This window comes from Mesoplodon densirostris, chromosome 2, assembly GCF_025265405.1.
Source record: "Mesoplodon densirostris isolate mMesDen1 chromosome 2, mMesDen1 primary haplotype, whole genome shotgun sequence".
Taxonomy (NCBI): Eukaryota; Metazoa; Chordata; class Mammalia; order Artiodactyla; family Ziphiidae; genus Mesoplodon; species Mesoplodon densirostris.
In genome coordinates, this window is record NC_082662.1 from 32,098,376 (window position 1) to 32,124,713 (window position 26,338).

Here is a 26,338-nt window from a genome sequence, read left to right on the forward strand (position 1 = left end):
TATTTTATTCTCTGTTACTATGAGTTTGACACTTAAGATTCCACATATAAGTGAGATCATGCAGTATTTGTCTTTCTGTGTCTGGCTTATTTCACTCAGCATAATGTCCTTCAAATTCATCCATTTGTCACAAATAGCAGAATTTCCTTCTTTTTTAAGACTAAATAATATTCCATGGTGTGTGTGTGTGTGTGTGTGTGTGTGTGTGTGTGTGTGTATTTTCTTTATCTATGCATCTGTAGATGGTCAATTAACGTTGCTCTAAATCTTGGCTATTGCAAATAATGGTTCAATGAACATAAGAGTACAGATATCTCTTTGAGACAGTGATTTTATTTCCTGTGGATATATACCCCAGAAGTGGGATTACTGAATCACTTGGTAGTTATATTTAAAAAATTTGAGGAACCTAAAAACTGTTTTCCATAATGGCTGTACCAATTTACATTTCCACCAACAGTGTACAAGTGTTCCCTTTTCTCCACATCCTTGTGAACACTTGTTATCTTTTGGCATTTTGGTAATAGCCATCCTAATAGGTGTAAGATGATACCTAAATTTTGGTTTTGATTTCCATTTCCTTGATGATTCCTGATGTTGAACATCTTTTCATATACCTGTTGGCTATTGTATATCTTCTCTGGAAAAGTGTCTGTTCAGGTCCTTTGCCCTTTTTTTTAAACTGGGTTACTTATTTATATATATATATATTTATTTATTTATTTATGCTATTGAGTAGAAAAGTGATGTATCAGGTAACAGGAACTGAGGTAAATAGGCCTTTAGTATGAGGTTTTATGTTAATGTGGCTAGGAGTTAGGTTGGTTTAACATTGGCTGTAGCTGTAAGTGTTAAAGGTTTTAGTTTCGTCTAGTATCCTTGTTTTATGCCTCACCTGTTATCTTTGGGTTTTCATAAAATATTCTTCTTGAAGAGAGTCTGAGTCTTGCTGCTGTTTCAGCTGTGACCCACTGTTATATTGCAGCCCTATGGATGGGTGGTCTGTTGTGGGGGGAGGGGAAAGTTCTATAATCCTATGATTAAGCCTCAGTCTTTAGTGAGCCCTTGTCCCTGAGTTGTGACCTTCACAAATATATCTCACATTTTTTCCCCACTTAGATGAGACAGGAAGGTGAGAGGGGGCTGGAATTTGATAAGTTCCCTCTCTCCCTTCAGATAAAGCTCTTTTAAAATCTTTCCATCAATGAATAGGTCTTTGTTAAGGAGAGTGCTCTGGGCATTATTTCAGAATGGTTACTATTCCCTCTTCCTACCAGAAACAAAGGATATTTAGCTTTACTCTTCACCAAGACAACTTTGTGGGGTTCCTGGAGGTAAAACTCATGAAAGTGCAATGTCCCGTATGATTGCAGCTCTGAAGAGTTTCTCACTGACACTATTTTACTTTCCGTATCCATAAATTCATCAAAATTACTATTGAAGTGTTCTTACCAGTTTATGGCTTTAGCAAATTTGCTCTAGGTGAGTTGATCTTGGCTGTGATTCTTTGCATTCACCTGTCTCTCCAGATTTCAGCATAGTTTGTCCTTTGATCTTATTTCTCTAATGGGTACAAGAAAAGTCATTGATTTTCAGTTTTTCAGCTTTTTTTTTTTTTGTAGGGATGGGATTTCCAACTTTAGGTGTTGGAGATGCAACTCTAACTCTAGTCTCTAATAGATCTTTTAATGAATTGGGAAACTTATAACCTTTTTATGTTTTAAAAAGTCTTTTTTCCCCTCACTTTGAATGATACTTTATCTGGGTATAAAATTCAAGATTGGGCTTCCCTGGTGGCGCAGTGGTTGAGAGTCAGCCTGCCGATGCAGGGGACACGGGTTCGTGCCCCGGTCCGGGAAGATCCCACGTGCCACGGAGCAGCTGGGCCCATGAGCCATGGCTGCTGAGCCTGTGCGTCCAGAGCCTGTGCTCCACAACGGGAGAGGCCACAACAGTGAGAGGCTCACGTACCGCAAAAAAAAAAAAAAAAAAATTCAAGATTGCCAATTATTCTCCTTTAGCACTTGTATAAATTATCTGTCTTTTTTTCTGGCAGTTTTTAAATTTTTATGTTTCTCCTTGATATTTTACAGGCTTTCTATATGTCTCTAGGTGTAGAATTATCTTCATTTAATATATTTTTGATATAATGAATTCTATTTCCTTTATTCTGAAAAATTCTCCATTTTGATATTCTGAAGCTCCATTAGACTAATATCAGCTTCTCAATTTATCCTACATGTCTCTAAACTGCTCTTTTACAATTTCAAATCTATTTGCTCTATGTTCTTGAGAAATTCTCAAGTATCATCTTCCATTAATTCTCTCTTTGAGTGTGTCCATTTTAGAGTTTATCCCATTATGCTGCTTTTGTCCATGAGAAAGATGTTCTACTGAGCTAAAATATTCCCCCCAGTCCTGATATGTCCTATGAAGACAACCATTCAAGTCTGCCTCCAAAAGTCTTTTGAGATGTTTGAAGACAGAGATGACAGCTTCACTTTTTCTCTTTTTCTTTAGGTTAAAAATCACAACTAAAGGTCATGGTAAATGTAAGTAGATCACAATGAATGCTACCATCCACAGTGTAGTAACCTCTTGCAATACAGTAACAGGAAGTTTGAAAAGCAAATCAATATCTAAATTTTCATCAATAGTTCTAGAAGGTTTCATTAGGTGTTGGGCATGGAGTAGGATTCTTATATAAGCAGAGAGCAGAGAATGAATTTCCCAGTTGATTGCTTCCATGTGTATTAAGAGTTCCTTGTTTAAAGCAAGCCACAGATGTAAAAACCTTAACTGAGAGGTGACTACTGGCATCCTACAAAGAGATTTTATATAAGTAGCTTGGAAATTTCCCTCAGGTATGTAAATTAATCCCATGTGACTCATCTGGATTTCATTCATTTATTAAACAATAATTTATTATATGTTCACTTTGTGTTAATTACTCTACCACGTGCAGGAACTAAACTGGGGATCATGACATGGTTTCTACCTCCAAGGAGCTTATAGTCTAGTGGGAGACAGAGATGCAAAGAGGCATAAAATACAATGTGGCAAATCCTGTAAAGTGGATACCATGGGAAAAGACATGAACCAAACTATGGGGGTAAAGGATGTCTTCTCTCAGAAAGGGACATCTGGGTTGAGATTTGAAGCACAAGGAACAATTTGGTAACATGGGGTGATTATTTATTATTATAAATAATAAACAAAGTATTATTTATATCACTCTGCTGGCAAGTATTTCAAGCAGAAGAAATAATGCATGCAAAATCCTCAGGGTGAAGTCGAGATGCCATTTAAAGAACCAAAAGAGATGGATAGGAAAAAATCCACTCAGAAGAGGGGAGAGAGTAGAGGCTGGAAAGGGGGTCAGTTTCTGTAAGAGGCTTTGAATGGTGTGAAGATGTTTGGGCAATGGGAAATCACTGAAAAGGTTTTATTTTCTGAAATATCCTTCAGCCTGCTATAGATGGTTGAAATGACAAAAACTTGCTAGTTGTGGTGATATGGGGTGGGGTTGGATTAATGAGGGAGAAGCAGGAGTTGAGGGTGACTTCCAGACTTCAGGTCTGGGTGGCTGGATGGGTGGTGGGGCCGTTCATCAAGATAAGGAATATAGGAGGAGAATCAGATTTTGATGAGCATTACTTCACTTTTGTTCTGATCACTTATGGGATATCCAAGTGAAGATATGCACAGAAAGATGGATTTATGGGTTTGCTGCTCAAGAGAACAATCTGGGTTGGAGATTTAGATTTATAAGCCATCTACTTATATAGATCTGTAATTCTTAATGTTGATGGTGGTGCAATATTTATCAGAACTTCTTGGGAGAATCTTCTACAATATGACAGCACATCTCAGAGTTTGATATCTACTTCAATGTACCTCAGGAGATATTTTTCTCCCTTTCTCCCCCAGTTCCCAATTAAAAGGTATTGTCCTGTAGGGCCACTGCTCCTGATGGCTCCTCAGCTGTGTCTGGGTAGGAGAAAAGTGGTTGAAATGGTGACAGGGAACATGATTATCCAGGCAGAGGGTACAGAGTGAGAATAGTGCCCGGGGCAACACTCTGAAGACCCTATTATTTTCAGATTCCCACACAAAATCGAGCGGCACTTTAATTGTATACAGTTGGGGCCAGGTGTAGCTTCAGGGATCATCCAGAAGAGGGTATTTGCAGCCTCTCCCTGCAGAGCTACAGAGCGTCAGACTCAGCTCTTACTTCCTTTGAATCAATCCTGACCAAGGACAGGAGGAGTAAGTGGCCTCACCCCACCAGCAAGTGAGTCTGGTTTTCACTTTACTCCCATTGACTTCTGCTTCAAACATTTGTTAACTCACTACTGTGGTAGACTAATGACACCGCTGGCTCCAATTAGTGGCTTCCCTGTATCCAAACCCTTTGCCCTATAACTTTGCAGTCCCCTCCTATTCAGATGCTGGGCTTGGTGACATGACGTCCTGTGGCCAATGTGATGTTTGCAAATGTGATACAGGCAGAGGCTGGAAAAGTATTTGTATGTTTCAATGTCCTCTCTTGCACCTCTGCCTTCCCCATGACGAGCAGACTAGCTTTCTCTTGGACCCCTGTCCAAGACTAGCTCTCTCTTGTCTTGGTATTTCTTGTCTCTCTTGTCTTAGTATTTCTTGTCTCTCTTGTCTTGATTCCTACTGCTAACTTGGGAAGAGAGTTGGACTACCCTAGTGGAGGGAAGTGGGAGACACATGGAGGAGACCTGTGTTGTTCTAGATGAGGCCATCCTAGAACATTCAGCCCCCAGCCCCCTGCTAATTCACAGCACATGTGTGAGTAAGTGCAGCCAAGATCAGAGAAGCCTGGCCCAGACTGGCAGAAAGTAGACTCAAATCAACAGAAAGCCTAGCTGCCCTACAAACTTATGAGTGATAATAAATGGTTGTCTTAAGCTACCAAGTTATGGTATGCTTTGTTACACAGCAAGAGCTAACTGACATAGAAACGGTAGCTAACTTACGCTGAATCACTCAACAAACCTTTGTGGGGCATGTGCTTTGCTCCTGTGGGCTTGTGGAAAGCTCTGCAAAGCCTTTTCCTACCCACTACTGTCCTGGTTCTGTTGGCATGACCAAGGTTCTATCTCTGTGTCCTTGTCCAGAATTTCATATCCCTACTGGGATATGAGCTGCTCTAATGCCACACTGGCTTGACTGGGCCCTTATCCCTGCTAAGTTCTTTTCAGCACCCCCACTTGATGGTTTTTGTCTTCGAATGGATGGATCACTTGGAATCACTATACCTCATCTAGAGCACTTCTTATTGCCTAGCTGTACATTGCCTCACGTTGGACATGCTTGGTCACCAGTGGACACTAACTTGAAGTAAACACCTGTCTATTGCTTTCCTTTGGACATGGCATTGACTGCTGGATGAAGAATTCTCCTCTGTAAGGGTTTGTTCCCTGTATTAGTATGGCGGGGCTGCCATAACAAAGTACCATAAATTGGGTGGTTTCAACAACAAAAATTAATCTTCTCACAATTCTGGAGGCTAGAAGTCTGAGATCAAGGTGCTGGCAGGGTTGGTTTCTTCCGAGGCCTTTCTCCTCAGCTTGTAGATGCCCATCTTCTCCCTATGTCCGCACATGGTCCTTTCTCAGTATGTATCTGTGTCCAAATTTCCTCTTCTTATAAGGACACCAATCATATTGGATTTGGACCTACCAGAATACCTTCATTTTTAACTGAATTACTTCTTTTTTTTTTTTTTTTTTTTTTTAATTTTATTTTACAAATTTAATCAGTTATACATATACATATGTTCCCATATCCCTTCCCTTTTGCGTCTCCCTCCCACCCTCCCTATCCCACCCCTCCAGGCGGTCACAAAGCACCGAGCTGATCTCCCTGTGCTATGCGGCTGCTTCCCACTAGCTATCTACCTTACGTTTGGTAGTGTATATATGTCCATGCCGCTCTTTCACTTTGTCACAGCTTACCCTTCCCCCTCCCCATATCCTCAAGTCCATGCTCTAGTAGGTCTGTGTCTTTATTCCTGTCTTACCCCTATGTTCTTGATGACATTTTTTTCTTAAATTCCATATATATGTGTCAGCATACAGTATTTGTCTTTCTCTTTCTGACTTACTTCACTCTGTATGACAGACTCTAGGTCCATCCACCTCATTACAAATAGCTCAATTTCATTTCTTTTTATGGCTGAGTAATATTCCATTGTATATATGTGCCACATCTTCTTTATCCATTCATCCGATGATGGACACTTAGGTTGTTTCCATTTCCGGGCTATTGTAAATAGGGCTGCTATGAACATTTTGGTACATGTCTCTTTTTGAATTATGGTTTTCTCAGGGTATATGCCCAGTAGTGGGATTGCTGGGTCATATGGTAGTTCTATTTGTAGTTTTTTAAGGAACCTCCATACCGTTCTCCATAGTGGCTGTACCAATTCACATTCCCACCAGCAGTGCAAGAGTGTTCCCTTTTTTCCACACCCTCTCCAGCATTTATTGTCTCTAGATTTTTTGATGATGGCCATTCTGACTGGTGTGAGATGATATCTCATTGTAGTTTTGATTTGCATTTCTCTAATGAGTAAAGATGTTGAGCATCCTTTCATGTGTTTGTTGGCTGTCTGTATATCTTCTGTGGAGAAATGTCTATTTAGGTCTTCTGCCCATTTTTGGATTGGGTTGTTTGTTTTTTTGCTATTGAGCTGCATGAGTTGCTTATAAATTTTGGAGATTAATCCTTTGTCAGTTGCTTCATTTGCAAATATTTTCTCCCATTCTGAGGGTTGTCTTTCGGTCTTGTTTATGGTTTCCTTTGCTGTGCAAAAGCTTTTAAGTTTCATTAGGTCCCATGTGTTTATTTTTGTCTTTATTTCCATTTCTCTAGGAGGTGGGTCAAAAAGGATCTTGCTGTGATTTATGTCATAGAGTGTTCTGCCTATGTTTTCCTCTAGGAGTTTGATAGTGTCTGGCCTTACATTTAGGTCTTTAATCCATTTTGAGCTTATTTTTGTGTATGGTGTTAGGGAGTGATCTAATCTCATACTTTTACATGTCCCTGTCCAGTTTTCCCAGCACCACTTATTGAAGAGACTGTCCTTTCTCCACTGTACATTCCTGCCTCCTTTATCAAAGATAAGGTGACCATATGTCCGTGGGTTTATCTCTGGGCTTTCTATCCTGTTCCATTGATCTATCTTTCTGTTTTTGTGCCAGTACCATACTGTCTTGATTACTGTAGCTTTGTAGTATAGTCTGAAGTCAGGGAGCCTGATTCCTCCAGCTCCGTTTTTCGTTCTCAAGATTGCTTTGGCTATTCGGGGTCTTTTGTGTTTCCATACAAATTGTGAAATTTTTTGTTCTAGTTCTGTGAAAAATGCCATTGGTAGTTTGATAGGGATTGCATTGAATCTGTAGATTGCTTTGGGTAGTAGAGTCATTTTCACAATGTTGATTCTTCCAATCCAAGAACATGGTACATCTCTCCATCTATTTGTATCATCTGTAATTTCTTTCATCAGTGTCTTATAATTTTCTGCATACAGGTCTTTTGTCTCCTTAGGTAGGTTTATTCCTAGATATTTTATTCTTTTTGTTGCAATGGTAAATGGGAGTGTTTCCTTGATTTCACTTTCAGATTTTTCATCATTAGTATATAGGAATGCCAGAGATTTCTGTGCATTAATTTTGTATCCTGCAACTTTACCAAATTCATTGATTAGCTCTAGTAGTTTTCTGGTAGCGTCTTTAGGATTCTCTATGTATAGTATCATGTCATCTGCAAACAGTGACAGCTTTACTTCTTCTTTTCCCATTTGGATTCCTTTTATTTCCTTTTCTTCTCTGATTGCTGTGGCTAAAACTTCCAAAACTATGTTGAATAAGAGTGGTGAGAGTGGGTAACCTTGTCTTGTTCCTGATCTTAGTGGAAATGGTTTCAGTTTTTCACCATTGAGGACGATGCTGGCTGTGGGTTTGTCATATATGGCCTTTATTATGTTGAGGAAAGTTCCCTCTATGCCTACTTTCTGCAGGGTTTTTATCATAAATGGATGTTGAATTTTGTCAAAAGCTTTCTCTGCATCTATTGAGATGATCATATGGTTTTTCTCCTTCAGTTTGTTAATATGGTGTATCACATTGATTGATTTGCGTATATTGAAGAATCCTTGCATTCCTGGAATAAACCCCACTTGATCATGGTGTATGATCCTTTTAATGTGCTGTTGGATTCTGTTTGCTAGTATTTTGTTGAGGATTTTTGCATCTATGTTCATCAGTGATATTGGCCTGTAGTTTTCTTTCTTTGTGACATCCTTGTCTGGTTTTGGTATCAAGGTGATGGTGGCCTCGTAGAATGAGTTTGGGAGTGTTCCTCCCTCTGCTATATTTTGGAAGAGTTTGAGAAGGATAGGTGTTAGCTCTTCTCTAAATGCTTGATAGAATTCGCCTGTGAAGCCATCTGGTCCTGGGCTTTTGTTTGTTGGAAGATTTTTAATCACAGTTTCAATTTCAGTGCTTGTGATTGGTCTGTTCATATTTTCTATTTCTTCCTGATTCAGTCTTGGCAGGTTGTGCATTTCTAAGAATTTGTCCATTTCTTCCAGGTTGTCCATTTTATTGGCATAGAGTTGCTTATAGTAATCTCTCATGATCTTTTGTATTTCTGCAGTGTCAGTTGTTACTTCTCCTTTTTCATTTCTAATTCTATTGATTTGAGTCTTCTCCCTTTTTTTCTTGATGAGTCTGGCTAATGGTTTATCAATTTTGTTTATCTTCTCAAAGAACCAGCTTTTAGTTTTATTGATCTTTGCTATCGTTTCCTTCATTTCTTTTTCATTTATTTCTGATCTGATTTTTATGATTTCTTTCCTTCTGCTAACTTTGGGATGTTTTTGTTCTTCTTTCTCTAATTGCTTTAGGTGCAAGGTTAGGTTGTTTATTCGAGATATTTCCTGTTTCTTAAGGTGGGATTGTATTGCCATAAACTTCCCTCTTAGAACTGCTTTTGCTGCATCCCATAGGTTTTGGGTCGTCGTGTCTCCATTGTCATTTGTTTCTAGGTATTTTTTAATTTCCTCTTTGATTTCTTCAGTGATCACTTCGTTATTAAGTAGTGTATTGTTTAGCCTCCATGTGTTTGTATGTTTTACAGCTCTTTTCCTGTAATTGATATCTAGTCTCATAGCATTGTGGTCGGAAAAGATACTTGATACAATTTCAATTTTCTTAAATTTACCAAGGCTTGATTTGTGACCCAAGATATGATCTATCCTGGAGAATGTTCCATGAGCACTTGAGAAAAATGTGTATTCTGTTGTTTTTGGATGGAATGTCCTATAAATATCAATTAAGTCCATCTTGTTTAATGTATCATTTAAAGCTTGTGTTTCCTTATTTATTTTCATTTTGGATGACCTGTCCATTGGTGAAAGTGGGGTGTTAAAGTCCCCTACTATGATTGTGTTACTGTCGATTTCTCCTTTTATGGCTGTTAATATTTCCCTTATGTATTGAGGTGCTCCTATGTTTGGTGCATAAATATTTACAATTGTTATATCTTCTTCTTGGATTGATCCCTTGATCATTATGTAGTGTCCTTCTTTGTCTCTTCTAGTAGTCTTTATTTTAAAGTCTATTTTGTCTGATATGAGAATTGCTACTCCAGCTTTCTTTTGGTTTCCATTTGCATGGAATATCTTTTTCCATCCCCTTACTTTCAGTCTGTATGTGTCTCTAGGTCTGAAGTGGGTCTCTTGTAGACAGCATATATATGGGTCTTGTTTTTGTATCCATTCAGCCAGTCTGTGTCTTTTGGTGGGAGCATTTAGTCCATTTACATTTAAGGTAATTATTGATATGTATGTTCCTATTCCCATTTTCTTAATTGTTTTGGGTTCGTTATTGTAGTTCTTTTCCTTCTGTTGTGTTTCTTGCCTAGAGAAGCTCCTTTAGCATTTGTTGTAAAGCTGGTTTGGTGGTGCTGAACTCTCTCAGCTTTTGCTTGTCTGTAAAGGTTTTAATTTCTCCATCAAATCTGAATGAGATCCTTGCTGGGTAGAGTAATCTTGGTTGCAGGTTTTTCTCCTTCATCACTTTAAGTATGTCCTGCCACTCCCTTCTGGCTTGTAGAGTTTCTGCTGAGAGATCAGCTGTTATCCTGATGGGGATTCCCTTGTGTGTTATTTGTTGTTTTTGCCTTGCTGCTTTTAATATGATTTCTTTGTGTTTAATTTTTGACAGTTTGATTAATATGTGTCTTGGTGTATTTCTCCTTGGATTTATTCTGTATGGGACTCTCTGTGCCTCCTGAACTTGATTAACTATTTCCTTTCCCATATTAGGGAAGTTTTCAACTATAATCTCTTCAAATATTTTCTCAGTCCCTTTCTTTTTCTCTTCTTCTTCTGGAACCCCTATAATTCGAATGTTGGTGCGTTTAATGTTGTCCCAGAGGTCTCTGAGACTGTCCTCTGTTCTTTTCATTCTTTTTTCTTTATTTTGCTGTGCAGCAGTTATTTCCACTATTTTATCTTCCACCTCACTTATCCGTTCTTCTGCCTCAGTTATTCTGCTATTGATCCCATCTAGAGTAATTTTTATTTCATTTATTGTGTTTTTAATCGATGCTTGATTCGTCTTTAGTTCTTCTAGGTCCTTGTTAACTGTTTCTTGCATTTTGTCTATTCTATTTCCAAGATTTTGGATCATCTTTACCATCATTATTCTGAATTCTTTTTCAGATAGACTGCCTATTACCTCTTCATTTGTTAGGTCTGGTGGGTTTTTATCTTGCTCCTTCTCCTGCTGTGTGTTTTTCTGTCTTCTCATTTTGCTTATGTTACTGTGTTTGGGGTCTCCTTTTTGCAGGCTGCAGGTTCGTAGTTCCCGTTGTTTTTGGTGTCTGTCCCCAGTGGCTAAGGTTGGTTTAGTGGGTTGTGTAGGCTTCTTGGTGGAGGGGACTACTGCCTGTGTTCTGGTGGATGAGGCTGGATCTTGTCTTTCTGGTGGGCAGGTCCACGTCTGGTGGTGTGTTTTGGGGTGTTTGCGGACTTTTTATGATTTGAGGCAGCCTCTCTGCTAATGGGTGGCGTTGTGTTCCTGTCTTGCTAGTTGTTTGGCATAGGGTGTCCAGCACTGTAGCTTGCTGGTCGTTGAGTGAAGCTGGGTGCTGGTGTTGAGATGGAGATCTCTGGAAGATTTTCGCCGTTTGATATTATGTGGAGCTGGGAGGTCTCTTGTGGACCAGTGTCCTGAAGTTGGCTCTCCCACCTCAGAGGCACAGCACTGACTCCTGGCTCCTCAACTTGGGATGATTTGTTGTCTATTCATGTATTCCACAGATGCAGGGTACATGAAGTTGATTGTGGAGCTTTAATCCGCTGCTTCTGAGGCTGCTGGGAGAGGTTTCCCTTTCTCTTCTTTGTTCTCACAGCTCCTGGGTCTCAGCTTTGGATTTGGCCCCGCCTCTGCGTGTAGGTCACCGGAGGGCGTCTGTTCTTCGCTCAGACAGGATAGGGTTAAAGGAGTAGCCTCTTCGGGGACTCTGGCTCACTCAGGCCGGGCGGGAGGGAGGGGCACGGAGTGCGGGGCGAGCCTGCAGCGGCAGAGGTCGGCGTGACGTTGCACCAGCCCGAGGCGCGCCGTGCGTTCTCCCAGGGAAGCCGCCCCTGGATCCCGGGACCCTGGCAGTGGCAGGCTGCACAGGCTCCCGGAAGGGCGGTGTGGACAGTGACCTGCGCTCGCACACAGGCTTCTTGGCGGCGGTAGCAGCAGCCCCAGCGTCCCACGCCCGTCTCTGGGCTCCGCGCTTTCAGCCGCGACTCGCGCCCGTCTCTGGAGCTCCTTTACGCGGCGCTCTTAATCCCCTCTCCTCGCGCACCAGGAAACCAAGAGGGAAGAAAAAGTCTCTTGCCTCTTCGGCAGCTCCAGAGTTTTCCCGGACTCCCTCCCGGCTAGCTGTGGCACATTAGCCCCCTTCAGGCTGAGTTCTCGCCGCCAGCCCCAGTCCTCTCCCTGCGCTCTGACCGAAGCCCGAGCCTCAGCTCCAGCGCCGCCCGCCCCGGCGGGGTAGCAGACAAGCCTCTCGGGCTGGTGAGTGCCGCTCGGCACCGCTCCTCTGTGCGGGAATCTCTCTGCTTTGCCCTACCCAGGTATGTGGGGAGTTTCTTGCCTTTTGGGAGGTCTGGGGTCTTCTGCCAGCGTTCAGTAGGTGTTCTGTAGGAGTTGTTCCACGTGTAGCTGTATTTCTGGTGTATCTGTGGGGAGGAAGGTGATCTCTGCGTCTTACTCTTCCGCCATCTTACCCGGAAGTGGTTCTGAATTACTTCTTTAAAGACCCTATCTGCAAATACAGTCACATTTTGACGTAATAGGGGTTAGGACTTCAACATATGAACTTCAGGGAGACACAAGTCTCTCCATAACACCCATCATGCTTGAATTTAGCTTTCCTCATCTCCCTCTGGCCTATGTATTTGAAGTCTGAACTTGGTGGGCCTTCAAGCCACCCAAGCTGTGGCAGTTAAGCTCACGTGTATATCGTCCCCCATGTCGAGTCTCTTGGTCATTACAGATTTAAAGTGATAATGCTTGGTTTTCTTCTCTTCACGTCAGAGACCCATACGTGTGCTGACCGGAAGGGGAATGACCCCAGTCTGGGAAGATAAGAGGGGTTCATCTGAAACTTTGGGGGGATATTGGTATCTCATGGAGTGGTTGAATAGCATCATTCCGAAAGCCTATCCAGAATTTTCTCTTTCCTTAAGCTCTCCTCTATGTGCACATACTAGTGTGCTCACATGTGTGCATGTACATGCACACACAGATACACAAGATGCATACTAAAAAAGCAAGCACCATCCACAGGCCTGTGGACACACACACATGTGACTACACAGAGCACACACAGCCATACACATAGGAACTTGTACAGCCCCAGGCAGTCCCTCTACTATAGATAGACACACATACACAAGTGTGCACAGACAAACACACATTCCCAGTTCATAGTGGCTGTTTCTCTCCATAAAGTGGGTCCCTGAATTCATCACAATATGGTGTCCAATGTATATCTAAATTTAGAAACCCTATATAGAGTTCTCCTTCTCGATATATCTAAAATTAAATACCAAGAGAGGGAAAACCCAAGCCCAGAATAGGAAGCCATACATACAGATTGAAATCACCACCCAATGTTGCTGGTGGAGGGAAATGGATGCTGAGCACTGAATGTTAAAAATTGTGTTGAATTAGATAAGAAAATCCCGTGTAGACTTTGTTAATGATTCATAATCAGCTAATAAGCTCATCCTGAGGAGAATAATGATCCGTGGACCTGTTGGCTCGTTTATCACTGTGTTTTACAACATTGGCAAAGAAACTAATTAAATCCCCGCATCATTACAGAGAATCCCTTTTAATAGAGATACAATGATGCACTAGAGGCTACAGATTACACTGCAAATTGTACCAAGAGATTTTGGACAGCGGGTTTTAATTAACATGTGAGCCAGAAGCAGCTCGCTTAAATAATAACCAGCGCTGGAACCATCTGTAAGGAGGAGCCAGGCAGTAGGAGGACTGGAAGGCGAGGAGAGCATCAGCTGGGGTTGGGGCTGGGGCTGGGGCTGGGGCTGGAGTGTGTTTTAGAGTTGGGGCTCTGGAGGAAAGAGGAGAGACTGAGGCAGGGCTCAAGTCCAGATGGGGAGGGGGGATGCAAAAGCTGGTGCATGTCTAGGTCAAGAATCAGACCAGGGGCTTCCCTGGTGGCGCAGTGGTTGAGAGTCCGCCTGCCGATGCAGGGGACACGGGTTCGTGCCCCGGTCCGGGAAGATCCCACATGCTGCGGAGTGGCTGGGCCCGTGAGCCATGGCCGCTGAACCTGCTCGTCCGGAGCCTGTGGTCCGCAATGGGAGAGGCCACAACAGTGAGAGGCCCGCGTACTGCAAAAAAAAAAAAAAAAAAAAAAAAAAAAAAAAGAATCAGACCAGGTGAAGGGATGCAGCCTTTGCTGGAGAACAGCAGTTGGAAACCTGGGTCCACACTGATGATTGTGGCAGAGCCAGATGAACTCTAGACAAGCCCTTACCCTTATTTTCCATTTGGAGAAATAAAACCAAGAGGGACCATCGTATGAGTGAGCACCCCCCATGCACCACAGTCTGGTGTGGATTCCATCTCTTGGCAGTTGGTTCAGCAAGTTGCTGAAATCTGCTGTAAGGCGGGGGTGGGGCGGGAATACGTGAGTTGAAAGGGACCCAATGCTCTAGCTCCTGCTTGGGAGCTGAGGACCCCTTAAGTGGCACGGCCAATGAACCATTGGTATCTGGCATCCAAGGCTGTTCCCACATGATCTTCTGTAGTCTGGCTTTCAAAGAGAAACCTCAGCAGACAGGACAGTGGGCAAGAAGGCAGATGAGTGAAGAATAAAGCAGGAAACTGTCTGGCCACGAGTTGCATGTGCATTTTGGGAAGCGAGTTCTTGGCAAACACAGGGAGAACTTTATTACTTTAAGGCAAAAGTTCCTACCCCTGGGAGGCCTAAACTGCTTCTGAGAGGCTGCCCCTGCTGAGCTGGACTTCCTGAGGGCTCAGGCCTGTGTGGCAACTGCCCGAGTCACACAGCAGCTGCTTGGCCTTATCTTGAGTAGTTTCATCAGTTTCTCTCGGCAGTCCCCAAGTGTGTGTACATTTTGCTCCCCCCTCAGGATCCAGGCTTTGCTTCCCAGACTGAGAGGCTCAATGCCGAGGTGGCCTGTGCCACAGGCAGCATCACAGTCTTCAAAGAGGCTTTTCTGACAGTTGTGGGGAAGATCAAGTGTCTGTGCAGGCAAGACGCGGCAAAAAATTCTCCTCAAGTTCATGTCCCTCTCTCGGAGAAAAGAAGCTGAAGGCTTCCTCCACTGAGACTTGTATATTATTATTTTTTTTAAGATCGGCAGCAAAATGATTCATAAAACCTTGGAAACAGATTTCGTGTAAAATCTCCAAGAACAATAGCTCATTGTGTACCGAGACTCCCACCCGATATTCTGCCAAAGGCATGATGTGGGCTCCTTAGAGATGGAGCTGCACTCAGCAGTCACTTTCCAGCCTGAAGTTCTCCTGGGGCTCCATGGCAACACCACGAAGATCAGCCCAGCATCCTTCTAGCATCCTCAGGCAGCACTCACCCTTGTGCCCAGGCCCCGGGACGACTGCAGGGCTGGGGCGCTCTTCTGATAGTTAGAGGTGCTGCCAGCCCCATGCACGCTGGCTTCCAAAGCTAAACTGACCCCGCCCCCCAACCATTCCTCTCACCCTCTTCCCACTCTTGAGGGTGAGAGTACTGAGCTACTGGGACCTCTTCTTCTCCTGTCTAGGTCAGTGGTCACACGTCCCACGTCCTTCCCCTCTTCTCCATCTCTTTACCCACAATTGGGCCTTTATCCCATGGTACGGATGCCATAGAGCTCAACCTCCTCACTTTATAGACGAGGAGAGGGAGGTGCATGTCAGAGAAGGCAGTGACCATCATCATGAACATCACAGTGGGACTAGAAGGGTCTGCTCACTCTCGGGCAGGCGTCGTTCCACCGTGCAAAAATGCGGTCTCTTGTTGCCCTTTCAGCCACCTCTTTGAAACTTCTCAAGGAAACCGGAACAGTTGCTTCCTATATGGTCTCTGCCTCCCATCCAACCCCCTTCAGCACATCCTTGGGCTCCTGCCATGATCTTGTCATCCCTGACTCTGAAACTGTCAGAATCTCCAGCATCACTTATGTCTGGAGTCAGGTCTGAGGACTTCAGATCTGGAAGGCACTTTTAAGGTTAGCTGATCCAACCTACTCATTTTGATAGGAAACTGAGGCTCTGGGATGTTAAAGATGGATGGAGGGGGGCTTCCCTGGTGGTGCAGTGGTTGAGAGTCCGCCTGCTGATGCAGGGGACATGGGTTCGTGCCCCGGTCCGGGAAGATCCCACATGCCGCGGAGCGACTGGGCCTGTGAGCCATGGTCACTGAGCCTGCACGTCTGGAGCCTGTGCTCCACAGCGGGAGAGGCCACAACGGTGAGAGGCCCGTGTCCCAAAAAAAAAAAAAAAAAAAAAGATAGATGGAGGGACTTTGTGGTCTGACTCTTGGGAAGAACAGAAAGTACCGGGTCCCAGAAACAGACTTTATAACAGTATTATTACAAAGGCTGCTCCTGACTTTGATCAACAGAAACAGGGAAGGAGGCTGCTACCCGAACTGACCCCAAACCTGGTACAGCAGCAGGAGGGAGACCCTGCCAAGTTTCTCTGTTGTGGTGCCTGCGGAGCAGCGTCCCCCTCCCTCCTCCCTGCCAGGGCCGGGGTTGACTAGCAATTCTAAGCAGCCAGAGCCCCACCTTGCAGTGCAGGCAGGAAGCTGGTGGCAGTGGGGACTCTGGAGTCAGCCCGACCAGGGTTCGAATCCCAATTCCACCCCTTAACGCAGCACCAGTACAGCCACTATGATCAGAGGCATGAGGGAGCTGGCCCACGAGAGCTGCTAGTTTCATCTTAGGGATTTTGTGAACCAGTTGTTAAACCCAACCATCATTAAAGATTAGATTATATAAACTTACAATTAAATCAATTATGTTTAAATCAAAGGCAATCAACTCTAAAAATGACATCATTTTCTAGTTCTTCTATTATCATCTCTTTCCTAGAAATAGTACCCCAGAGGCTCTTTCCGTCTACTGGATCTGTCTGGAGGAAGTACTTCCCAATGGTGGGTTACCCCATGTCTCTTTCCAACTCCGTGTTCAGCGATGTCACGTTTGTGCTCCACACCAGCTGTGCTGGGAGTACCTGTACCAGGGAAATTGGCCAACAGCACACATCTGGGCTTTTTTTTCTTTCTTCTTTTTTTTGGAGAGCTGGTCGTTAACCTTTTACCAGCGCACCCTAATTGTATTTGACCCTTCCGACAACCCTATGAGGTAGGGATTCTTGTTCTTCAGAGGCTTATAGGGTGAAATGACACCTCCAAGGTCACAGCTGGTGGGTCTTAGAGCTGGGAACTGAGCTCACCCATGTCTATGGATGCAAGACAAATGCCTTTCTCTTTTAGTTTTCATTTTTACGTTTAGCAGCGTGTGACTGCATTGCTGTTCCCTTCCGGGCCACACAGGCAGGGGTCTTCCTCCAAGCAACTGTGGTGCAGGGACGGTGGTGTGGTTGCAGTTAGGATGCAGGTGGTAGTGGGTTTAAGAGCGGTGGCAGAGACAATCTGGAGGAAGCAGTGTGTGCCATGGGACGGGCACCTGCTGTGGAGGGAAGAAGGGCCTGGATTGAAAGTCCAGCTCTTCACCACCTCTCTGCGGAAACTCTTGAGCAACCACCTAGAGCCTTGGATTTCTCATCACTACAGTAGAGATAGCACCACTTCACACAAACTCTTCGCTGGAGTATTGAACAAGTGAGTATGCCCAAAGCACCCAACATGGCGTTGCCCACAATAAATATAAATGAGGTAGATGTTTCTTTCCTTCCTCTCTTGCTGTCTCCTCTACCCTCCCTCCCTCTCTCCTTCCCTCTACTCCTCCATCCAATCAAAATCTTCTATTGTCATCTAGGCTGAGGTGGCCCAGGATGCCTCCCTCTGGAGATGGCAGCTTTGGTTTCTTGGTTCACGTTCTTTCCCATGCCAGGGGCAACTTTGTTCTTCCTGCCAGCTGGTGGGATTCTGTGATGCTGCAGGGGGCTTCAGGAGGTTTCAAAGCCAGAGGGGAGAGAAGGTAGGAGGGACCATAGGAAACTGAAGACTAGGGAGCCAGGAGCACCCACCGTACCACCCTGCCCCCTTCAATCCCCTGCCCTGCGCCCTGTTTCGCACAGGCCATCTGTGCACCCCCTCTCGAGGCATCACTACAGCTGCCACCGAAATCCCAGCCACAAGATGAGGCCTTCTAGGGCTCCCTCCACATCCAGAGGTTGGCCGCTGGGGCCCCACATTCACCATGTTGCGGCTGGAGACCTGCTTCCATGTCTCCCCGGCCGCCCCTCCAGCTTCTCAATTGTAAACCTATCCATGCCCGGCTCCCTTCCTCCCATCCAGGGGGCAGAGCTGTCCTTCTGGCTCTCCTGTCTGGGCCAAACCTGGACGTGGGCCCTGCCTCCAGCCCCTTGCCCAGGCCCCACCCAGACTGCTCAGCCGGTCACCTCCTTGCTGCCTCATGGCGCCAACCTCACACTTCCCCTCCCGCTCCCCTGGATATTTCTTCTCAGATTATGAATAAACTGAGCATTTTTTCATCTAAAAATAAAACCCTCCCTCCTTCAGCCCAATGATTATTTATCCCCGTTGCCTTTTTTCTCTCCTTTTCAGAGCCAGATTCTTGGAGGGGCAGCCGGTCTCCACCTCCTTGCTTCCCAATCACTGCTCTCCCCACCAGGCTCAACCTCACTCCCATGGAAACCCACCTCTTGAAGGCCTTCATATTTCATCTGAGTCGAATGGCTATTTTCAGTCTTTCCAGCGCCTCTCTGAGTTACCCGACCCTGGCCGCCCTCTCCTGCCTCATGTCCAATGTCCTTGGCCCCCCTCTTATAAAGACCGGTCCTTCCCAGGCTCCTCTGCCTCGGCCCTTTCTACCCCTTCAACGTTGAGGATCCTCAAGGCGTTGCCCTCAGCTCTCCTCTCTTTGCATTATGGCCCCTCACCCTGAGCCCTCTCATCCCCCTCCCCCGAGGGCCTCAGCCCCCATTGGTCCTCTGATGACTCAACAACCCAGGTTTCGCTCTTGAGCTTCAGACCAGCATGGCACATCAGTGACACTCAGCAGCTTAAACTCAGTAAGTCTGAAAACTTATTATTTTCCCCTTGAATCTCCACCTCTTTCTAAATTCTGCTCAATACCAGCATCCCTCCAGATACCCACGTAAGAAACCTGGGTGTCATCCCAAATTCCTCTTTCTTTTCTCCTCCAACGGATCACCCACTTCTATTGACTCTGCCTCTTAAAAATCCCTCAAATTCATCAACTTCTCTCCCTCCCCACCACAGCCCCACTCATTTCTCAGAGTCCAGCTGCCTCTTAACTAGTCTCCAAAGTCAAGTCTTACTCTACCTTCAACCTTTCCAATTACTGCCTAATTCAAATGCAGATCTTCGCTGTGTGAAATTGTTCAGTGAGCCTGCTGCTGCATTCAGGATAAGCTCCAAACTCCCTCTCAGGGAATACAGGCTCCTCCAATTTCAGCCCTCACACCTCCTCACCCTTGTCTCTTGTTACTCACCCTTTTAGACCTTTGGTTCTCATTGTGTTTAAAAGCTTGCAGTCCTCTGAACACACATGGTTGACCTTACCCTAGAGTGTAAGCTCAATGCAGACAGGGATTTGGGGATCTTTATTGTTCACTGTTGTATCTCCCCACCCTAGAACAGGGCCTCACAAAGAGGGCCAGTGAATAAATAAATGAATACCATCTTGTCTTTTCTTCTGGAGATTCCCCTTCCACTTGTTTTCCCCCTCTTCCAAAAGTCTTCCCTGACCTCACTGGGCTGGGTCTGTGGTGCCCTCTCTCCCCCTGTAGCACCCTTTTCATCCATCACCATAGCACGCACATGGTATGGTTTGTTCTTTTCTTCAGAGCTGTGGCTCACTTGTCTAGGTATCCCACTCCCCTGCTAAGCATAGAACCTGCTGTCCAGTAGTATTTGCTCAGTAAATGCTTGTTGAGTGAATGAAGCGCTGAATGGGGTGGGGGAACCCATCCCAAGTCCCCTTCTTCTCATGCCCACCATCGTCCTGTTTCCTCAGTGACCACAACTCCCAGCTCAGGGTTCCTCTGCAATGCCTCCAACATGGCCCATCATGGCTTTGTCATCCCTTCAGGGACTTCTCAGAACCAGAGGGATTTGAACTCTGGCTTGGTGCAACTGAGGACATCACTATGGAAAGATTCTCTCCAGCACAGCTCCCTAGACTTGGTCAACGGTCTTGTGTCTCTCTGGTGTCAGCCTGAGAGGATCCAGCATAAGACCCCATCTTCCTAAGGGAAGGGCCCACAAGATCCAGGCAAAGAAAGGGTCAAGGCAAGTCTATTTCTACAGGCTGGGATCTGAGGATGCTTCTGTGCTCACAAGGACTCAGGATGTTGTTCATGAAAACTGAGGTGGGAACCCTGCTGTAACTTGGAGGAAGACTGTGACTTAGGGGCGGGTACAAGGGAGCCAGAAATTCACCCCAAGAATACCAGATATTGGGTCTAGTAAGTCAACACACTAACTCTGACACCTGTCTGCTACAGGAAAGGAGAAGGCTGCTTATGGCCTCCCTTCCCCAGTCAAGATGGCCTCAGGGACTTAGAGCAACCCAGCCCTGGAGAAGGGGCCTGAATTAGTGGAGTCAGTCCTGAAATTCTACTGAACCTCAAATTCCCTCAGCTTACCCCTATCCTCATTCATTCCTTCAGAACCTTCTCTTCATCCTCAACAGACACTTCACTCCTTCCCTATTTTTCTTGATTCTTTTCATCCATCCTTCTCCTCTAGACTTCCAACCTTGACCCCGTGGCCAGCTTTTCCATCAAGGATCTCACAGTCTCCAAGCATCCAATGTGCCCTTGACTGCCCATGGCTCCTTGCTAATCCTGAACTCTGGGAAAACCATTCTGCTGGTTCTTTTCCTTCCTGGGCAGAGCCAGGCAACCAACCTTGTTGATTGAGTCTCCTGGAGATGGTTATTGGGAGGACCAATCTGTTTATTTCAAGTGACTTCTGGTTGAGAGCCTAGATGGCTGCTCAAATCTTCTCCACTCTCCTCCAGACCGAAATGAGTGAGATCTCCTGGTCTTCTCAGATAACAAAAGGAGGAGAGACTGACATGTCCTGCATTTCTCTCTTTTTCCACTTCAAAAATGCTGGGCATCTTCATTTGCTTTCCCTTTGCTATTGGCTGTCGGGTGCCCCTCTTATTCTGAAGACAATCCTTCTTCCTCTTTCTGTTATTCGGTTCTCACCTCACTCCTGGTACCTCTGAGAACTCCCTCCATCAGTCACCTCCCCTTCCTTGCATTTCCAATTGTTCCCTGTCAGTTGACGTCTTCCTAGAAACTTATAAACGTGCTCAGGCCCTCCTGACCCTCTTGAGTGACTGCTCTATCTCTCTCCATCATTCAACTTGTCACTGCTGCCACTTCCTCACCACCCACTCTTTCCTTCATCCTTGTGCAATCTGGCTTCCACCCCCACTTCTCTATGGAAACTGCTCTTCTAATTTCTCCAGCAGCATCCTCATCACCAAATTGAATGTGTTCATGGCCCATAGGAAGCACTGAGAAAGGTGAGGCCTCCCTCCCAGGATTGGCTAGGGCACTGGGCAAAGTCGAGGCGGATAGGAGAGCACATCCAGCCATAGATTCACCTGCAGGTAGGTTGGTCTTCAAATAGCTGCCCCCTTATGCCTCACACCCAGTGATCTTTGTGTGACACCATTGGGTCAACAAAGAGACGGCCTTTCTCCGTGACATCCCTCCAACCTGCCCATCCCAACAGTTTCCTTTTCTGTAGGCTTGACAGCCTCAGTTCCTTAACATCCCCATAACCTGCTCCTGTTATGAAACAAGCCACAGGCTCCTCCCATTCTCACCAGCCTCATCTGATGGAAGATTGGATTGATCAGCCAAGCTGGTCCCTGCCTTTTCTGTGGTGAACTGGTCAACAGCAGCTCTATTTACTAAAAAGAACAAGAGGCTCTTGGCCATCTGGCATATTGACTCTGATCAGAAACATGTAGCAAGTAGGTCCAGCAAGTACGGGACCTCGGTATAGAAATATTATCTTTGCAATGAGTTTTTATGCAATGGAAAGTCATACAATATACTTCTTTAAAAGCACCGTGTACATTTAGGTGCTCCTTCTCTTTATTCACCTACTTGGTGAAATGTCATTGTACTTTCATCTTTTTTGGTGCATTTCATCTTCATTGGGTACTTGCTAAATGCTGAATAAATGGATAAATACATGAATGAGTGAATAACTATTGCAAATATCAGGTTTTTCTTTGTCAGCTTATCATTAGCCAATTCTCCTTTGCTAATGCTAAGATTATCTGGTGAATATTAACCTCAGTCAGGGCTGATCTTTGGGTGTATCACTTATGAAGACGTGTCCTTGATAAATAAAAAAGTTTCACTATATCCAAGAATGAACTATTTCCTCAAGCCCAGAGGGGTCACCCCTTTGTGGACAATACTCCCCTGGCAGGACCACGAGCTGAGTTGGGAGACAGATCTGTAGAGACACATCCTGCTTGGACCATATGCAACGCATCCTCTTGCCGAAGGTTGTTACAGGGGAAGTCACAGTGCTGGCTGGAGCGCTGGGCTGTTGCCCATCGGAGTGACCAGCCTCGTGAGGAATCCCGCTGCCTTCCTCCCATTGATTTGGCCGGGATCTTTATTGTCTGCTCAAATGTAATTAAAGAGTCCTCTGATGGTGCCAATTAAAGACTGGAGGGATGGGAGCGGGTGCTCACGGCATCACATGGTGTGGCGCGGTGAAGCTGTAAACATCCATTAGCCATTACAGTTCTCATTAGTCCTTGAAAAACAACTCATTAGTGTCCATAGAACTGACAGGTAAATACAGCTAATGGGCTAAATCTATCAATAAATTCATTGTGTGCAAAATCAGGGTTTCTGTCATTGTGCTGCTTGCGGTGACTAATCAGAAGGTTAAATACTCCTCCTGCAAAAATATATATAAGTTGCAAAGCACTTAGCCTGATAGACTGTGAAAAAATGACATGTGAGAAACTAATGAAGACATCAAAGGCTTTATTTATACATAGGGTGGGTTCATTTCAAGTTCAGGTTGCTATGAACTGTCACAGCTGTTTAGCTGAGACTAAATTTTAGAAAGCATATTGATTTGTTTTAATTTAAACGGGGCAGTTTACAAAAGCTGCTTGAATCTGAAGTTATTCCAGAAATGATTGCTCAGTGCGTGGTAGGGGGGTGCGGTCCTCAGCATGCTTCTGCTGCCCCCCCACCCCCGCAAAGGACATCTCCGGAGAGGCTGCTCATCCTACAACTGTTGGGGTGTGGGGGGAATCCCAGCAGCATAGGATGGCAGGGCTGGGCATGCTTTTAGGGCTCATCTACCCTACCCCCTCATGGGGCAGAGGGACAGCCTGAGGCCCAGGGAGGCTGGCAACAGGCCCAGGGTCATCGGATACACTGGTGGCAAAGCCCAGGTTGCAGGCTCTTGCCTCCTCCTGCCTGGTGCTGCCTTTTTCTCTCCAGAGGAACCGCGATGCTGCTGGGATGGGCAGGGCCACCCACAGATGAGGGCTGTCTCCCTGGCGATTTGCTCTCCTTCCCCCTCTTGGCCTTCTACAGCTATGCTCCTTTAATCTAGAGCTGCCACAACTTACTTTTCTCTGGATTCAGCTCAGTCTCTGCCCTTGGACTTCTGCATTTTACGGAGCAGCGGAAGTTTAGCTGCTTCCTTTTAACCAAGAAACTTCTATCTCCAGCTGCCCATTCCCCAGCCCTTTGCTAAAATGCTTTCCTTTTCACCTTGTTAGATGGAAGGACTTCCTGATCTCAAAAGGATAAAACATTAGGAGAGGTTATCAACTGGTCCCCGGCAAGTTCTCTCTGACCTTTCTGCTCTAACCTGCAGGGCTTTAAAATTTTTAATTAAAAAAAAAAATGTATGTTACTTAAATTTTTTTTTTAAATTTGTAATCAGCATAAAAACTGGGAGATTTACATAAAATTTTGGCTTTCCAGCTTCTTCTTGAAAATGGAAAGATCTGGCCACACTGGGCTTGATTTCCAGCCTGGCTCCAGTTGCTAAGGCTGAGCAATGGTTGTCCCTTTAGATGGGGCCTTGCTTTCCCATCCACCCCATGTCCTCCAGCCTGTGCCTGTATTACAACTGAAGAGCACCTCTTCTGATGGTCATGGTGAATGCCACCATATGCTACCACCTCCACAGTGGAAGGACTTCTGAATGGCCCTGGCCCTTCCGTGGCACTGGCTCCAGACCCAAACCCCAGGTGTAGGTGGTCCCCCCAGCTCATCCCCTGTAAGTTCCCTGCCCCTGTCGTTTTAGCTTCTGGTGTGCAGAACTGGCCCTGCGTCCCCACAGGGCTCAGGATGATGGGCTCCCAAATCCAAGAAGGGCTTTCAGAGGTTCATAGAAATAGCCAGTGTCTACTCCAGCCTTCTAACCTATCTACTTCAGCCTGTTTTTGTTTCCCAATTCATGCTTTATGTGGCTTCCCTTAAAGAAGTAAATATGAAGACATGGCTCCCCGGCATATAAGCCTTCATCGTCTGCCCATTGTTTTTAGGATAAAGTCCAGAACCCTTTCAATGCCACACAAGGCTCTGTAGTTCTGGCCCTCCTCCCTCCCCCGCCCTGCACATGCTCCATCCTCCTCCTCCCTCTGCTCCAGCATCAGTGGTCCCTTTCGGTCCCTCCTACCAACCTTACTGCCTCCTGCCTCCTGATAGCCTGTGCATCTACTGTTCCTTCGACTAGAATGTTCTTCCCCAGATTTTTGCATGTCCAGCTCCTTCATGCAGGCTCCCCAGGCTTCTTCCTTTCCCTCAAAATTGCCAAGTTTATCCTGGGGCCTCTGAGCTTCCTGTTCCTTCTGCCAGGATTGCATTTCCCTAGGTCTTTCCACTGCTGGCTCCATCTCATTGTCCAGGGACCAGCTCAAATATCCTCTCCTCAGGTAGTCTTTCTGCAACAGCCCCTCCCACCTGCCACTCTTCTTCACGGCACTGAGTGTGGGCTGAATTGATATCATTTACTTGTGTCCTTGCTCATTGCCTGCGTCTCCTTCTGTCTTCCGAGAACACAAGCTTTATGAGAGTAAGACTTGGTCTCTGTTGTTCACAGAATAGCCTCAGGGCCTAGACAAGGGGCTGGCTCATGGGGCTGCTTGGTAAATAATTGCCAATGGAATTACATCAGAGAACACAGCTGGCCTGGACCTTGGGGAGCATCTGAACAGAACTTCTCGGTTGTCAGAGGGCGCTGAGGCCTAGAGAGGCCAACCCGATGGAAAAAAATGAGGTAAGAAGATGAAAGGCAGGTCATAGGAAACAAGAAAAGGCACTCAGCTTCACTAATAACCAGGGGTTATTATACACATTAAAACATCATGTCACCACTTTTATCCATCAGTTTGGCAAAAATTTTAAGTGTTGGAGAGGATCTGGGAAAAAGGCAAGTTCACTGCCAGGCACCTTGGACAGTGACTCAGCTGTATCCAGGAAAGTTGAAAATGCACGCACTCCATCAATGAGCTGTCCTGTTTCTGCATCTGACCTGGAGAAAGCAGGGTATGCATAATGATGCACATACAGACCATCATTCATTCATTCCACAAGCATTTACTATGCACCCCAGCTATGGGGGTCTACGTACTGGGGATAGAACAGTAAACAAAATGCATGGGAGACCCTTCCTTCATGCAACGTATGTTCTACTTGGGGAGAGACTGGTGAAAATCAGTCAATGAATAAATCAAGAGTATGTCAGATGCTGATAAGGGCTGTGGGGGAAAATGAGGCCAGGTAAGGTGGGAAGGGAGCCCTGGGGGAAGGGGCTGTCGTTCTGCATCGGGCAGTTAAGGAAGAGCACTCTGATGAGGTGACATCTGGACAGAGTGAGGCATGGGGATAAGGCTGCATGGGGAGGGAGAGTGTCTGAGCAGAGGGACCAGCCAGTGCAAAGGCCCTGAGGTGGGAGTGGGCGTGGGGAGTTTGAGGAACAGCAAGTAGGTCAGGGTGGCTGGAGCTGGGAGAGTGGGGCAAGGGTGGTAAGAGATGAAGTGGGAGGTGTGGGAGGAGTGTAGCCAAGGCCCAGCTCATGTAGAGCCCTGGCAGGCACTGTAAGGATTTTGGCTTTGACTCTGAGTGAGAAGGGGAGCCCTTGGGGAGTTTCATTTTGTAAAGATCACTCCAGCTGCTGTGGCTGTGTTGGAAATTAGATTAGGGAGAGGGCCAGATGAGGGGCTGTGACAATAATTCAGGAGAGGGATGATGCGGCTTGTCGTGGAGATGTATCCAGAATCAATGCTGGGTACATATTGGAGGTGACAGAACTGGCTGGAGGATGGAACTTGGGGTGTGAGAGGAAACCAAGGGTCCAGGCTGACCCCGTGACTTTTGGCCTGAGCACTTGCAACAGTGGAACTGACATTTGCGAAGGTGGGGGAGACCGCACAGGTAACAGGACTTGGGGGGGTGTGTGTGAGTGTGTGTGTGTGTGTGTGTGTGTGTGTGTGAGAGCATTACCAGTAACAAGCCTATTAGACATTCAAGTGATGGTGTCAAGA